Source organism: Canis aureus, chromosome 35, assembly GCF_053574225.1.
Source record: "Canis aureus isolate CA01 chromosome 35, VMU_Caureus_v.1.0, whole genome shotgun sequence".
In the NCBI taxonomy this organism is placed as follows: domain Eukaryota; kingdom Metazoa; phylum Chordata; class Mammalia; order Carnivora; family Canidae; genus Canis; species Canis aureus.
Window position 1 is genome coordinate 17,570,802 of NC_135645.1, and position 17,952 is coordinate 17,588,753.

Genomic DNA, 17,952 nt, shown 5'->3' on the forward strand with positions numbered 1-17,952 from the left:
CCTTTTCTCAGACACCAAAGGTTCTGGTGCTGAAATGTTCCACTATACCAGGTCTTTTCTTTGTACCTAGTAGGAAAGAGTATGTAATGTCACCTTCTCTAGTGTCACTGACACTGAAGCTACATGAATCCTAATTATTTACTGAGAGTAGCTGTCTCTGGGACCAACCCAGAGGCAAGAAGCCAGAATGGTTAAGAACATGACCTCTGGTGTCAGACTGCCTGACTTTGAGGACTAGTTTTGCTGGATATTAGCACTGTGACCTTGTGCTGTCATTTCTCCCCTCGGGCTTCAATTCTTCACCTATAAACAGGAGATGATAACAGTCCCTGCCATGCGGGATCCTGCAGGAACTTTGGTCTCCCTACCCCACTCTGTGGGAGTTTAGTGCTTTTGAATTGAATTGAGATGTATGTTCATATTCCTAAATTGGGTCATTGCTTTTTAAGGACAAAATTCCTTACCAAATTGTTTGAAACCCATGGCAAAGACCAAGCACAGAAAGACACAGCCATTATCTCTGATTTGAGTGTATCTATATGAGCTCAACCTGTTTCACTAAGAAGACTATTCCAAGAAGTTTAAGATCCAAGGAAATTAATTATACTTTATGCCTGCCTATTAGTCTTGACAGAATATGGCCATTCTCAATTAGTAAGAAACTGAATAACTTCTACTCACATATGCCCCAATATAATTACTGTTCTTTTATGATGATAATGATTGTTGCCATTTATTAAACACCTTCTCTTTTCCAGGTATGGTTCTGATTAGTTTATAGATATTATTTTATTTAAAATGAAAACCTTATGATGTAGACATAATATGGATGAGAAGGCTAAGGCACAGAGAGAATAAAGATCATGTTCAGTGTTACTTGGTTAAATAAGAGCAGAGTTGGATTTTACACTCAGGCAGCCTGACTTCAAAGCCAGCTCCTTACCCTCTCTGTTCTTCTGATAAGCCAAGATAACATCAATGGTGGCATATTTGCCAAATCCCAATTTGGGCTAACTAGTGTAGATATTTAGAAGTTCTAAGACATGGTCAACACAAAATAGGAATCATGGAAATGCATCCCAGGCATTACTGGGAAGTGGAATGAGTAATGATTTTTTTTTTTAATTAAAGGCTATCTAGGATAATATACATTATCTCACAAAATATAGACTCTACAGCTGAGAGTCCTTTGCAGTGAGAGATAGTGAAGTGTGTTTCCAGGCAGACCCGTGCTGCGGCAAAGTGCACTTGGGGAGAAAACTTAGCCTCCCTGGAGGCTGGAGAAGTACTAGAGTGGGCCAATGTATAAGGCACTAGAGAGAGGGCAACTGAGGCTAGTCTTAAGCTGGCTAGGAGGCCTAAGGAGAATAGTGTAGACCCTAACGTCCTAATAGAATCTCCGCCACTTGGTTACTATTGTTTAGTACACTAGCTCTCAAAGTGAGACCCCCAGACCAGCAACAGCAATGTCAACTGGGAATTTGTTAAAAATGCAAGTTCTCAGGCCTCATCCCAAACATACTGAATGAGAAACTCTAGGGGTGGCACATAGCAATCTGTATCTAACAATCCCTCTCGGACATTCCCAATAAACACTAAATTTTTAAAAAATATTTATTTATTCATTCATGGGAGACAGAGAGAGAGAGAGAGAGAGAGGCAGAGACAGGCAGAGAGAGAAGCAAGCTCCCTGCAGGGAGCCCAATGTGAGACTCCATCCCAGGACTGGGGGATCATGCCCTGAGACAAAGGCAGACACTCAACTGCTGAGCCGCCCAGGCATCCCAACACTAAATTTTAACAACCTCCGATGGCAGGATACTTTTTGAACTCCACAATTAGAAATAAGAGTATTAAATGTGGGAAGATCATTGGGAGCTCTTCAAGATGAATTAGATACAGATAAATGTAAATGAATTTTGACACACTGCATTTGATCTATTTTCAAAGTCTTTTTGACTGAGATAAGTGTACCAGATAAGTCCAGTCCTCACTTCTTTTCCCCTTACATGACTAAGGTTCATACAAATCAGGGCTTAGGCTATGGTATAGATCAAATGGGCTGCAGGATATTACTGGGTGTCAGCCAAATGCTTTCACTTGGGAAAACATGTGAGTGCAAGTAATATGTATTAATGGATGGATATTTTAAAAACTGTTCTCATTTCTATTTTTTAAATAAAAGCCACTGGGGAAAAAAATAAGCATTACAACGGTTACTGTTCTGTTTCAAATAATTTGTAATGAGTCTCCACACGGGGCTGAGAAGGTCTGCTCTAGAGCATGAGCTCCCAGAGGGCAGGGACTTGCCTTATTCATCAGTGATCAGTGTTCACCTCAAGACTGGCACAGAGCCCAGTGCCCAGCTACCCAACAAGCAGATCATGAGCTGCACCAACTGGAAATGAATTAAAAGATCAGAGAGCATTCACCTCATAAGTAAGAGAACAGAGATAATAGGAAAAGGAGGCAGAGCAAGGGAAATAAATTTCAGACTTGCCATCACTATTATACTAATAGAAGCTTCTACATAGATGTATATGCCTCAAAGCTGCAAAATCAGGTAGCTATGATTTGTATGATTCATAATTTTTACCTGCTTTTTGGTGGCACGAATTGGTTAAAAAAGTGCTGCATGGAGACTTTGTTTATTGAAGCAACAGAACTGCTTGAGAGTCTAGCTTTATTGGCCCATTTCACACATTTGCATTCAGTGTCAATCATGAGGGAAAGAGTCATGCTACTGAATGACAGACCCAGAAGTTTTTAGAGATATTGGAATTGCAGATGACAGCCCAGCCCCTTTTCTTCTTTTTTTTTAAAAAATATTAGACACAAAGAATAAAATCAAAAGACACATGGGTGCCTATCATGTGCTCCTAATTCTAATTCCTGACCATTTTTTAATAATACAAGTATTTTATTTAAAAATTAGATATCTGGTTTGCTCAGAAAGTCTGCATTATTTCCCAAATACAGCAAGCATTGGTGAGATGTATTTTGAAATTTATCTCTTAGATTCAAAAGGCAGCCCGATAACAGACCCACATGATAAACCATGGCATCTGCTTTGCCTCAATCTTAAAGATAAAATTTATTACATTCTTTTGCAATGTGCCATGTTATTAAAAATAGTCTAGACATAACAGAATCTAAACAGAAGTTACTTCTTTGGATCTAGCCATTCATTAAAAGACACCCAGGAGCATTAACCCTTCTAGCTGAAAAACAGGGTTTGGGGCTCTCCCCCCAGTGGATTCTTTCTTTGATCTTTTTACCAGGTTCACAAAGGATGTTTCAAAATTGATGAGAGCATTGATGAGAGCAGGCAATTGATGAACCTGAGCAATAGATAGGGGAAAAATGTCTCTTCTTTATGCAGTGGTGCTGGGTCACTTCCAGTTGACAGCAATTTTCCAAATAAGTAGGCATCATCTGTTAAAACATCTGTGCCCACCTGGCTAGAGAAGAAAATGGTGACTTTTTTGGAAACATTAGAAGTAAGTTCATTAATTCATTTATTCATTCATAATTTGTGTATTTAGAAGACTATGAAGTCTTCATAAAAGGTATATTTTCCCCCAAATCTTTAGTTTCAAAGTATGTCAGCGAATTATTGTTTTGAAGCCCTCTTGTGGTAAGCTCTGCCCCCCCCATCTTCCAAAGTATTGGAAACCCTGATTTTTTAGCTAAACACAAAGCCACCTGGAATCAAGACTGTTTCATAGTCTCTGCTAGTGGCCAGGGAAATGTAAGCATCCTTTGCAACTAGTTATTAAGTTCTTGTTGTAGATGTGATATAAATGGAAATGGTGGACAATTTCTGGGAAATTATTTAAAGGGCATAACCATCTATTTTCCTTCTTTCTTCTGGCCTGGAAATGGACAAAATGGACAAGTCCCTAACAGAATTTTGAATCAAGAGTTGACCTAGGGGAATGGAAGCCTTGCACAGTAAATAGATCATCAAGAAAGAAGAAACCTGATCCTTTAGACTGGGGTATACATAAAAGCCCTGGATTAATTCCTTCCAGACTCCATGACAAAAATAAACTTCTATCTTATTTAAGTGGTTGTTATTTAGGAGTTTTCTGTTCCTAACTTGTCTATTTGCAAAGGGCAATTTTGTTATTGTTGTTCCCCTTGGCAACTAATACTAGGGCTGCCACGAAATACTGACTAAATATAACCATTTGTAATCCTCCAAAGCTAAACAAACAAAAAAAAAAGTTACCTATAAAAATAAAAGATAATTATATCTAACTATACCAAAGTATAAGATAAATGTTACCATAAACAAATTCAGGAGACAAATGGTATGGTAAATTGAATTAATTAAGACAGATGACAGACAAAGGATTAGGATACAAAATGTGCAGAGAATAATTGCAAATTGAAAAGAAAAGCAAATACTCCCACAGGAAAATAGGCAAAATAAATAAGTGGAATAAACAACTCAGACAAGAATCAATCCAAATGATTGATAAGCATTTGAAAAAAATGCTCAAATTTTGTAATAGAGAAATGCAATTACAGTTAAAATGAGATATTACTTTATGTCTATTGGATTGTCGAAAATTAAAAAGAATGACTGCCAATTACTGACAGTAATCAAGAAAGAATACTTTCATATATGGCTAGTGTAGTTTAAGTGTTACTGCCTTTTTTGAAAGCAATCTGGCACTATTAAAATTTTCAATGTATTTCCTTTGACTTGACATTCCCGCCCTTGGGACACTTTCCCAAAGAAATAAAATCATAAGTAATGACACATGCACAATGATGGTAATTACAACATTTTTCATAATGCTAAAACTAGAGACTTGGATAGGGGAATTGCTGAATAAATTGTGGTATATCTACACCATGGAATATCATACAGCTATTAAAGTGATGTATTAGGGTTCTGGCAGCTGGTTTAGCAGCTTTTCAATGAATATTATTGAGTGACGAAAACAAGAGATAGAGACCTATATGTAACTCCTCTTATTTTGTAAAACAACCAACAGCAATGTATGATGTGTTTGCATATCTACTTGAGCAGATAAGCATGGAGGAAAATACAGAGGGATCAAATTCTAAATTGTTAACCTAGGTCACATGTAGGATGAGTGAAAGCAAGAAATGATGTGAGTGGAAGGGTAAGAAAATGTAGGATCTGATATGGGCTATGGCAAGAGAAAAATGGCAAGCACCCCACAAAAAAAAGGTATCCAGTATGTTTGGCTTATTTATATGTTAATTATATATGTGTGCGTGTGTGTGTGTATTATATACGTGTGTGTATATATATGTACAGTGTGTATATATATGTATATACACTGAATTATGACCCTAATTTACACCCAGAAATACAGACCAGCACGTTATTTTAAAATAATTTTTATTACCAAAAAAATGTATGTTTATTATAGGAAGATTAGAAAATATAGAGATGCAAAATAATTGTTTGAAGAACCCATAACCCCTCTGCCCAGAGATAACAACTTTAGGACTATTTTTAAATGCATATTTTTAAGATATTATTTATTTATTCATTAGAGATAGAGAGAAAGAGAGGCAGAGACACAGATAGAGAGAGAAGCAGGCTCCATGCAGGGAGCCCGATGTGGGACTCGATCCCAGGTCTCCAGGATCAGGCCCTGGGCTGAAGGCAGGTGCTCAACCACTGAGCCACCCAGGCGTCCCTAAATGCATATAATTTTTAATTATATGAGTGTATAATATATGATGTATATTATATATATTATATAATACTGTCTTATAATTCATTCTCATTTAAATACCACAACCTTCTTTATCCATCCAGACCAATAAAATTTTTTTCTTTTTTTTAAGATTTTATTTATTTATTCATGAGAGACACACACACAGAGAGAGAGAGAGAGGCAGAGATGTAGGCAGAGGGAGCAGCAGGCTCCCTTCAGGGAGCCCAATGCAGGACCCGATCCCAAGACCCCAGGATCACGCCCTGAACTGAAGGCAGATGCTCAACCACTGAGCCACCCAGGCACCCCCACAAACCTCTTTAATAGTTATTTCTCCTTCTCATAAGTTTATGATCTTGTCTTCTAACAAACATGAACCATCACTTTACATCCATTTATCCAACCCTCAAATGGTTCAGTAGCATCTGTGTAATCAAGGCTGCAGAACATTTTGTCTTTATTTTTTTTTTTTAAGATTTTATTTATTCATTCATAGAGACAGAGAGAGGCAGAGACACAGGCAGAGGGAGAAGCAGGCTCCATGCAGGGAGCCCGATGTGGGACTCGATCCAGGGTCTCCAGGATCACGCCCTGGGCTGCAGGCGGCGCCAAACCGCTGCGCCACCGGGGCTGCCCAACATTTTGTCTTTAGCAATTATTATAGTAAGATTTAAGAATTGACTTTTGGTTCTGCATATGAGAGAACTCAGTCAACTACACTGTCAGTAGGACAACGTATGATCATTGATAAACAACAATTCCTCAAAGGGATTGGCATGATGGGAAATAGTTACTTAAATTTTATTGTCTAGGTAATTGTCTATAGGATTTGATCACTTGAATATAAAAGTTATTAACAGAAGATAGCTCTCCTGTGCTTACCTCTTTTAAAGACATGACTTACATTAAGGCCCTTGTTTTAATCCTATTCTCTATTCAACCCAGAGAATAAATAACCCTGCTTCACACTCCTGAGATTATAAGAATGATTTCATAGGCCAAATTTGAATCTCCAGGGCTGCCATTCCTGTCTACCTACCTTATAGATTTGAGAACTACCAAATGCTAACCAAGCCACATAAGCAACTCCCTGGTCCTGTCCTTCTTTGGATTATTTTTTTTAATAGAGCCAAAACATACCCTGCTCCCCCATACAGGACTTACTCTCTTCCGTGTGCCCTAAGAATCTACCAGAGCATGCCTCTCTCCTGACCATTCAAAATGGAAACAGGTTTATTACTTTTAACAGCTGCCTCTTATTTATTCCAAATTACACCCCTCTGAAAACCCAATCTGGTTAGTTTGCTCTGCATTTGGACATTTTGAATCCTCAGAGCTCCTTGAAATGCAAGTGAAGCTCTTTTGTCTGCTTTATCTAGATTGATTCTTTTTTAAAAGTCCAAACACAACAACACACTCTTTTTCTCAAGCCGTAAGCACACATGAAAAATGACTGTCAGTCTCCCAAAGGCCAAATGGACAGATTTAATGTCCATTTTCTACAAACTGAAAGCCAGCCAGGGTGATCTTTCTCTTGCTTCATCTCATGTTGCCTGGGATTCTGTGAGGTTACTGCTGACTGTCAGTTTACCCATTCTAATTAAATAGCATTCCTGTAAGAAGCAACAAGGATCATCTCAATTAGGCTGCCATATTGGCTCATTTTAGCATAACTGATTAGTTATAATTATCCAGTACTTACTTCAGTATTTATTACTAGCCCACTTCTGCCCACAACACTGCTATAATAAGCTTTAGTATAGGTGTCTTTCCACACTCTTCTTTTTTTCCCCAGTGGGTAATGATGAACTAATTGGTTTGGGGGAAGGGTTATGCAGAGCTGGCCCATCAGTACTGAGAACTGATTGCATGAGCTATTTCCTATAACCCAAAAGAGTTCTACTTTTTTATATCACTTCCCAAGTTATTTTAAACGTAGTTCAGAAAGTCCCTTGCTCCAGGGAGACATTTTCAGGTTTTGCAAAAAGCTTTCAAGTCCTGGAAAAGTGATTCAAAGCCAAAGGCATTGTCTGGCTGTTTCCCCTTTTATAGCAATTGGTTAGCTGTTTGCTTCACCTAGACTGCAGCAAAAGAAAATTTCCTGGCTGTTGGAAGAAGCAAATCGTAAGGTATTTCCTTGTAACGAAAGGAAATTTTTTGAAATTACACTTTTTGAGGGAAGATGTTAACGAACATTATCCAAATTATGATCTAATAACCATATATCATAATGGTTACAAGAATAGATTTTGAAACCCCAAATTTTAGGCTCAAATCTTATCTCCAAAGAGTACTAGCTTATTTTGGCCTTTATTTATTTCCTCATTTGTAAAATGGGAATAATAAAAGTCCTACCATATAGGGCTATTATGAGGCTTAAATGAATTCATGTATGCAAAATGCTTAGAACAGTGCTTGGAACATAGTAAATCATTAATATGTGCTTTTTTTTTTGTAGTCTTAGAATGGCCTAAACAAACAGTAGATAACTATTATTAACTGTTTCCTTGGCACTGTGGAAAATGTTGAGACCCTTAACTTAATTCTTCAAAAAGCTCAAGACTTGGAGCCCAAGACGCCAAAATTGATTCCGCCAGAGGGGGTGTTGCTGCTTCTCTTAATTAATCTTGTCTGATCCTATTATGCAGCAAGCATTTAGAGAATGAGTCAAATTAGTCTGTGGAGATGGGTTATAGAAAGGGAATAGTTTTCTGGCATCTAATACCCCTGCCTCAGAGACAATTTGGGTGCCAAACTCAGATCCATGGGTTCAACTTCTCAAAAACCAGCAGACAAATTTAGAAACAATGGCAAAATTAACTAAGGTTGTCACCGTTGACCTTGACAAAGGGTATAAAGTCTTGTTCAGCACTGGTCTGCTCATTTCTTTTGGTCTTTCCAAGGTAGGTTTTTCTCTCTGTGTTTTTCACCAATTCATTGAATGACAGGTATAAAAGACAAGGGCTATTTTTACTGATATTTTCCCCTCTGGGGTTATCCATTGTATGAAATGAAATAGCTAAAGAAAAAAAAAAAAACCAATGTATTTATAGAATGGAATTGTTCTGAGGTAAGAATTTTAACCACAATTTATTTTAATTGTAGTCTCTTGGAAAATGTATATCCATTACTGCACTGATCATACTAAAAATGATTTGTTGATGAGTCTTGTTGCCTACTAGAGTTAAATCTTGAGAGCAGAAGCTGTGTATTAATTACTCTGGTTTCTCAAGTATTTTGCCAATTTTTGGCTCTTATTGGGTGTCAAAAGTATTTGTTGAATCTAATTGAACTAGAATATATAATATTCCAATTTTATTTTAGGTAAGTATGTCTTTGAATATCATGTGAAGATGTTGATTATAATTATACTTACTTAAAACTCATAATTATCCCCAGTTAAGGTCGTATCGATGAGAAAAACACAAAAACAATGAAAATAATACAAATAATACCTTGAATTTATATTATAAATCACCTTTCAGAATCACTAAACATATTTTCATGCATACCATTTGTGCTGAATAATAGCATCAGCAATTCTAAACTAGATGTTAAGCTATTGTCATGGGTCACTGATAAGGAATATTTCACTAGATCATGACAATATTCAATTGTATCTAATGTTTACTCTGTGCTTATGGTGTTCACCAGTATTTTATGGGAAAGTGTCTTTACCTTCAGCCTGAAGCACAAAGATACAACTCCAAATCTTTATTTTCTTTGGTTTCTCTTTATATATCTATCATGAGTATTTTGTTTTCCAAACTCTGCTCAAAACTGTTCATGCTTTCAGCCTGGCTCTCCTGGTGAACTGGGGCCAGTCAATTATTTTGCTGCTCCTTTTTATACTCACCTATAAATTATGGATCACTGAGATAGCTGATGTTAGAGAACTTATTTCTAGAATTTTAAGGATTAAAAACTCTTGGGGTAATACAATTCAAATTTGTACCCCAATACAATTAACACTTGCGCACAACATGGAGGTTAGGAATGTCAATCACCCCCCCTCCAAAAAAATCCACCTATAACTTTCTACTCCCCCAGAACTTAGTTACTAATAGCTTACTTTGACTGGCAGCATTACAGATAACATAAACAGTCAATTAACACGTTTTGTATGTTATATGCGTTATATGTTGTATTCTTTTTTTTTTAAGATTTTATTTATTTATTCATGAGACACAGAGAGAGAGAGGCAGAAACACAGACAGAGGGAGAAGCAGGCTCCTCACAGGGAGCCCAATGTGGGACTCGATCCCAAGACCGGGGATCACAACCTGAGCTGAAGGCAGACACTACACCACTGAACCACCCAGGCGCCCCAGTGATGATGCTTTCTTAACCAAGGACGTGTTACATATAAGGAAAAGTTGCATCTTGGTTAGATGCCTTTTTTTACCAAGGACATGATCCCTCCTAAACTGGAGCTCAGCCAGGAGTCAGTACAGCATCAAACTTAGAAGCATGAACTCCAGAATGAGACTGATGGGTTTAATTTGTTTGTTAGTTCATTCCCTAAGTGTTTATTAAATTCCTACTCTGTGCAAAGGACTGGAGTTCACTCTGAATGTAGCAGACCTAATCCCTGCCCTATGATTGCTTATGTTTAGTGGGGAAGATAGACAATTCAAGAAATAATAATAATATAGAAAAAAGATCACCATGATACAAGTGAACACATCTAAGACACAGCCTAGACTAGAACACCTTCCCGTAAAATGTTGCCTAATGGAGATCCAAAGGATGATTAGGAACTAGCCAGAGGGAAAGAGACAGGCCTGAATGTTCCAGACAGAGCAGGTCACATCATGGGTGAACATCCAGAAATCAGAGAGTGCTCTTGGCATTTACTAGTAATACTCCACTCACATCCTACCTGGGGACAAGAGAGTAAGGGAGATGGGGTGGGGAAATAGGGCACGCTAAGGGGTGAAGAGCTCCACAGGCCCTATTACTGTGTTGGACTTTATCTTATGAAAAAACATGGGAAGGTTTTAAATAAACTAGTAATATGATTGTGCTCCTGTATACACAGCTTCACTCTGGCTGCAGTCGAGAGACTAATAAAAAGAGTAAAGCAATAAGCCAGGAGAGAAATGGTGGTGGCCTTGGTCAGGGTGCTGGTAGCGGAATAGAAAGATGTGGATATTTCAGTGATATTTAGACAAGGAGTCAACAGAACTTGGCAAATGATTGAATGTGAAGGTGAAGGATGACTTGCACATATCAGGATTCCATACCAGAGACATCTACCTCTCTAAGTCTTTATGCCTTTATATAATGTGAGTTATTGTGTATGTCCCTCATAGAGCTACTGTGAGGTTAAAAGAGTTATTACATGTAAAGCATTAATCTGGTTCCTGGTGTACAGTAAGCCCTCAGAGATGGTTAAGTATTATTTGCTCTTCAAAGCTAGTATTGGTACGAATCTATAGGTAGCATTTTAGAGACATTTAGGATTCCTTTGAGTTACAAATTGTTATTTTTGTTCTATTTTATTTATTTATTTGTAAATGTTTTATTTATTTATTCACAAGAGACACAGACAGAGGCAGAGACATAGGCAGAGGAAGAAGCAGGCTCCCTGCCCTGATGTGGGACTCGATCCCAGGACCCCGGGATTATGACCTGAGCCGAAGGCAGATGCTTAACCACTTAGCCACCCCACAAAGTGTTATTTTTAAAATACGATTATAGATGAGAGGGTCACACCTCCCTGAGCTGTCCTGTGCAGAGCACTGTCCCAGCATTTCTCATTCGAACTGTAAGAGCTAACACACATCCAGGTGGATCAGCCCTCCCTAGAGTGGGAACTTCTTGAGGTCTTATTGTTCCTTTAGCCCATGTTGCTTAGGAGCACATACTTGAAAATGAATGCATGAAAGAATTTAATCAGAATTTCTTTCTCTGGATAAGTAGCAAATAGTTGAGCGCAAGAAACTGGAGTTTTGATCCCAGATTGGGAGAAGAGAAGGAGTAGGATGAGATGGGAGAGGAGAGCCCCTGGAAGGAAGGAGCTGAAGGGACTTGTCCCTGATACCTACTATGTTGATTAGGGATGGGCCTTTGATTACTTAATGAACACGAGGGAAGACAACAAAAAGGAGAGAATATCCCAGAATGTGGGATTAGCATTAGGGACTGAAAAGTACCGTTGGTTTGTCTATAAGAGATCATTACAAAGAACAATTTCTGTAGAGTGATGGGAAGAAGGTCTAAGTGGCAGTGGGCTATAGGTAGACCAGGAAGAGGGAAAAAGAACCCGGAGTGTGAACTGGATTGCCCGGATACCTGTAGTCATGATCATAATCACCCTTTGAAATGAGTGCTTCAGAGAATCAATAATTTGTGCAACTCTCTTGATTTGTAATTCAATTCAATGTCTTACCATTTCTCTTTCAAGGAGATAAACCTGCTTAAAGCCCCTGCTTTTCTAGAAAACTAAATCACATATAAATAAATAAAATGCAAGTACTATAGCTGGTTAAGGGGCAGTAGATTTATACATAAAGACTAAGCAATTAGCAATTTTCTACTGAGTAAACCTTGCCGAATCGAGGCACATAACACACTATCCCAGCAGCATGAATATTAGGGAGACGGTGGCATCATTTGTCTACCCACTAGTGCCCCTAATTAAGAGCATCTTGCAGCATTTCCCTAGATTTGTGGTGTTCACTGGGCCTTGTAGCTAAATGTATTTCACTTACTGCCTTGAGACACATGTTCCAGCTTGTTGGGAATCATTTAAGGGCCTGATAATTCTTCCTTCCTCTGTTGACATCTGGATAAATCCATTCTCATTTTCAGGCACTTCGTCTCCAATTTTAATAATGGAAGAGGCTTTGTCAAGAGAGTCTTCGTGTTTGTTTACTTAGAGCCATATTCATATTTCTTCTTATTACTTGCATTATGGTTTCCCAGCAGTGGAAGCCTTCGAAAGTAAACATGCATAATAACCTAACTTGATGAAGAACTCGAGTGAATCTAATCAATTACGATGACACCAACCTGAGAAGCTGTTGGGGTTGCTAACATGAGAATAATTTAACTCTTTTCACAATGTAATTAATAAGCATTAATTGAATTTCTGCTTACATTTATGGCACTAAAATGCCAAGGTGATATGGATTTCAAAGGAGAGGCTCTGTGTTGCCTCCCACCAGTAATGCATTGTCCAGCCCTGAATGAAAGAGAGAAGATAGACAAACGGAGAGGACTGGGGTCAGTGGGATCTTCCAGAACAGAGTACTGCCTGGGTGAACAATACTATAGTCTCACCTCCAACTACCCAGCGAAAGCTGCTGCTTTTTGATTTGCCCTCTCTACTTCCCTGTCGTACTATTCTCTGTCATGGTTTTGCACATCTCAAACCCAACTAAGCAATTTAGAAACCAAAGCCACCCTCCTGCATCTCCAGCACAGCGTTTAAAGACTGCACAAATGCTGTTGAATAGTAAGAAAAGTTAACATGGATTGAAGTCTTAGTACGCACAGCATTGCACTGAGCATTTATATACAATATTCACACTGTCTTAGGAGAAGAAGGAAGAACCTATATGAGGACAAAGAATCAGATGTAATGTCTTAGAAATATTTTGATGGAAAAAACAGAAATTCAAGATAATTTAAAGTTGGGGAGAGGGGAGAGGAGAGATAGGAATTTATTAGCAGGTTATTGAAAGATCCTATGAAAACCAAAGGCAGGAATTGAATCTAGGTCTCCAGAGGTACTGTTAACCGGAAAGCTATTTGGAACCCAAGCAAACAATCTCTCTTTCTTCCCTTGTTCCCTTACTGCTGTTTTTCTTCATTCTTGTGATTCCCTCTCTATTGATGTTTCTGCTGATTAGCATGCATGTGGCGCCACGTGACCACACCACAGTGCCAACCTCAATCCCCAGGTTCACATCACTCCATTCAAGCGAAAAGCACAGACTAAGAGTGTCACCTTGGTTCCAAATCGGTATTCCAGATAGGAAAGATACTCTAATTGTGCCTGATTGGATCAGGCGCTCATACTGTGTCTAATCAGCTGGGCCAGGATGCCAGTGTCACCTTACAGACTTGACAGCTTGTGGTTCATGCCTATTCGGTGAAGGCAGGCACTTGTCAGAGAAGAGTGTGGGCCCAGCAGACACTCCACACTGTCTGCTGAAAGTGGAGAAGACTTGATAATTATAGAATCAATAGAACCTGGTGATCAACTGAACGTGGGCATGAGACAAAAGGAGAAATTGGAGATGACTCCTAGGGTTCTACATTGATGGACAATAAGGGTCAGGACAGTAACCCTTCCATTGGGAGCCCCCAAAGCAGAGGATGATGAGGCAGTGAAGGGGCCTGTGGAACAACAGTGTGAGGAAAAGCATCTTATATTCAGAATAACATAACCCAGCAAAGGTTTAGCTGAGTGGTGAGCTGGGAGACATGGCTGTACAAGCTCCCTTCTTCTCCTGGCTTCTACCATCCTCCTGGGCTCCCTCATTCTGATCTCTACTGCATGACTAGCACCACCCATCCTAGGGCATGAAGACTCTTCTTTACAAATTTGCTTGAAGTGTAGCCATAGTTAAGATAGAAGAAACCTCTTCCTCCCCTATCCACCCCAGTCCAAATCAGTTACTTTAATAAAGCAGAAAGTATGTGTAATCTGCCCATCATTGTACCCCTAAGCCTAGCATGGGCAATTACAGATGGGTAATAAATGTATATTGAATGAGAATAACTAAACATTTTCAACAAGCTATTTATAAAATACCCCGGGAGAGAGAGGACGACAGAGAATACAACCAGCATAAAATAGCCCATTTCCAAACAAGAGATTTTATTCCCAAAGTAATTAAATGCTCTATACTTAAAAGTAGGGTGGCCAACTTGTCCCTACTTGCCCTGGACTCTTCTGGTTTGAGCACTGAAAGTCCCATGTCCTGGCAAATGCTTCAGTCTCTAGCCAACCAGTTGGTCACCCAGGCAGGTGTCACTTCTCACATGGCAGGCAGGCATAAACTTATTTCCTATGAAGTAGAAGCAAGTTTTGACCAACGTGATTCTTTCCAGGCCATGGTGAAAAGCTCAGATCTCAACTCTCCCTTCCATGTAAGGCCTTCCCACTCCTGTCTTTACCTTGTTAACTAGGTGACTCAGATACATTTAAATCTGGAAATTGTACCATGCAATGCAAATGTGAGAATGGTGGTTTACATAGCATTCAGTTCCTGAAAAAATAAAGACCAGAACAAAATAGGAGGAATTATTTGGCTGGACAGCAAACTGAATGCCAACACACATGAGTATCTCAGGCTCCTCTCTGGGTCCAACTTTCTGATAGTAATATTCTCTGAGATCCTTGGGAATAATGGATACCAGTAATCAGGACTCTGTAGTTATTGAAAAGGAATACCATTATTGCTGATGTGTAAATTGTCATTCCAAGCCCTTGGTTTTCTTATAAGTGGGGTGTCCATATGTACCTATTTGCTTGGGGAAGTCTTAGGTTATATCTGTTGTCCAAGATTAATTATTAACATTAATAGTTTTATTATTTATTTCTAATCATTTATTATTACTAAATATATGTAATATATTATTACTAAATATAAATATACTAAATAAATAATTTATTATTACTAAACACACACACACACATATATACGTATATATATGTAGGTGTTAGATAATATGGTCATCATACTTATGAGCATAGCTATGTGACTCCCAGAGCCCAATCTTTCCTACACAAACTGACAAACCAAACTCTGGGACCCCATAGCAATGTGCAGACACCCCTTGTGCCTGACCCTTTCCCCTTTTCTCCAACACCCCAGCCCCATTCTCTTTTTCTCTCCTGCTTCTTACATATATTTACCAGCAGATACAAGTTACAATAGGCCTCAGCATCTTTTGACAAAAAAAGCACCAAAATGTCAGTCTCAAATTTAATTTCCTCTCGATATGTAGATTAACTTTTCCTTCTGAAAGAGCTCTTTAATTCTGTTTCTCTATCACGAAAAGGTTAAACTACACCTTCTGTTTATTTTGCCGGTAAGGTTAATCTGTTTACTTCTTTTGGGGGTTTGGGCTCTTTCATTTTCTATTTTAAGGTGTTGATATGACTGAACTGTGCTAAGTATGTTATTCTATAAAGTTCTAAAGCCACGTGTGCAATTTGAAACTGAAGGGATCCAGAGGACAGTTGGGGCATTGGGTTAACAGATGCAGGAAGCCCAGGGGGAAGGAAGATTCCATCCTTCCTGTGCTCAGGTGGGTCATCTCTTGGCCTCACTTTCCTACCTCCAAACAGTTGCCAGGTCCTCTGTACTCTTGGCATATGCAGAGGCTTCTATCCGGTGCTGCTTTCAACACATTCTGTTCCTCGTATACCTTTAAATATGCTAAATGGTCCAGACTAGGAAAGAGATTTACACAGCTGTGTGCTCTGTCTTGATGTGATCTTTTTATCCTTGGGTGTTATAATAAGAACTACTTTTTAAAAATCTGTTATGATGAAAATGCACGCACATGCCACAAATTAAAATAGACCAGGAAGCCAGGAAGTGAAAGGTAACTGTCTCTTTCCCCCACCATATCCTGTCCCCACTCCCCAGATAGATACCTGTTCCTTAGCTATCTTTTCCAGAAGTGTACACACACACACACACACACACACACGCACACACACACAGGGATCTTCTGTATCCAAAATCTGCTTCCTGAGCTCTTCTGTGTGCTGAGTGCAAACCACCAGGAAGCCACAGAGCGAAGGGGGAGGATTCAGTCCAATTTCCTCACAAATACAGACTCGCAATTTGTCTCCCTGACTACGGCTTCTCTCTGTTCCAACCCACCCTGAACATGTTGCCAGAGCCACTTTCCTAAAATACTGCTTCCCTCACGTTCTCGCCCTGTCTGCAGTGTTTCCTGGAGTGTATTCCCAAATTTCCCGGCCTAGCTCTCTAAGCTTTCCTCTATCCGGCTCCCTTCTATCCAGTCCAATGTGGATTATTATCATTAAATATCCTAAATAGGAATCGTCACCTGTGGGAAACAAAGCTGACCAGCTTTGGGTTTTTTCTCCTGGGACATGTCACCATGCTCAGTCCCATTTCTGGGCTTTGGCTCTTTGCTTCCCTTGCGTACCTACCTGCTTTTTACCGCAGGAAATGTCCCCATAGATTATGATTAGTCCTCGGGTTATGCTGGGGAGGAAATTGAACATAAGTGATTTTTTGCAAGTCACATGCTCATTTTCTGGCAGACAGAAAATGGACTCATTAGCCTGAGCCACTGGTCTTTGCTGTAAACCACACTCCTTAGACCCTAGAAACGCTATTGCCAGACACACTCAAACACCACAAAGAAAGGAGTAGATTAAGTGCAGCGAAATGCATTACTGATTTAGGTTAGTTAATTGTCACCCATGTGCAAAATAGAAAGCGATTAGTTTCTTCTTTCTCAGTCCTCGAGAGCAGCACCAGAGCTGAACAAACTTGGCAAGCCCTTCTCTACCTTCTCATCTGTAAAATGGGGCAAATAATATTTGCCCTGCAACCCTGAGTGGAGAGGAAAAAGCCTAAAACTTTTCTTGTCCAATTAGAGAGAATGACCTCTTACTTTGGATCACGAGAGCCCAGATGCTATTTCTTCTGCTTGTCACATGTAAAGCGTGAAGATCAAAAATCAAGTGTTTGGTACAGAGAGAACACACAATGAATTTAGACCCGATGACTTGCCGAGCCACCAGCCCGTCCAAGACCCGCACTTGCCTCACCTGAGCTGATGAGCTCCTCCACCCATACCTGGTCACCGCCTTCAGCACACAGCCTGCCCTCCCCCTCACCTGTGCACCCCACCTGCTCCCAGACACTCGCCTCTGCGGGATACTCACATCTCTACTCCTGCCCTCTCTCATGCTGTTAGTCTGGATGACCTCTCCCCATTGTCACCATACTCTGGCCACAGTGCTCCCTCTCCCCGGATGCACCCAGATCCCTGCAAGCCCTTCCTTCACTCCCATCAGGGCACCCGGTGTTCACAACTGGGTGTTTCTCAGTCTGGCCAAGGTCAGGACCACGGTTTGGGGTTGCATGATGACTTTCATGAGGACCTTAGGCACTTCTGTCTCTGTGGGCTTCTTCCTTCAAAAAATATTAAAAATCAGATTTTGCAACTGCTTTGGTATAAAGACTAATTAATATTACCCAGGATGGATTCCTTATTATGTGTCCTAAGTATTATA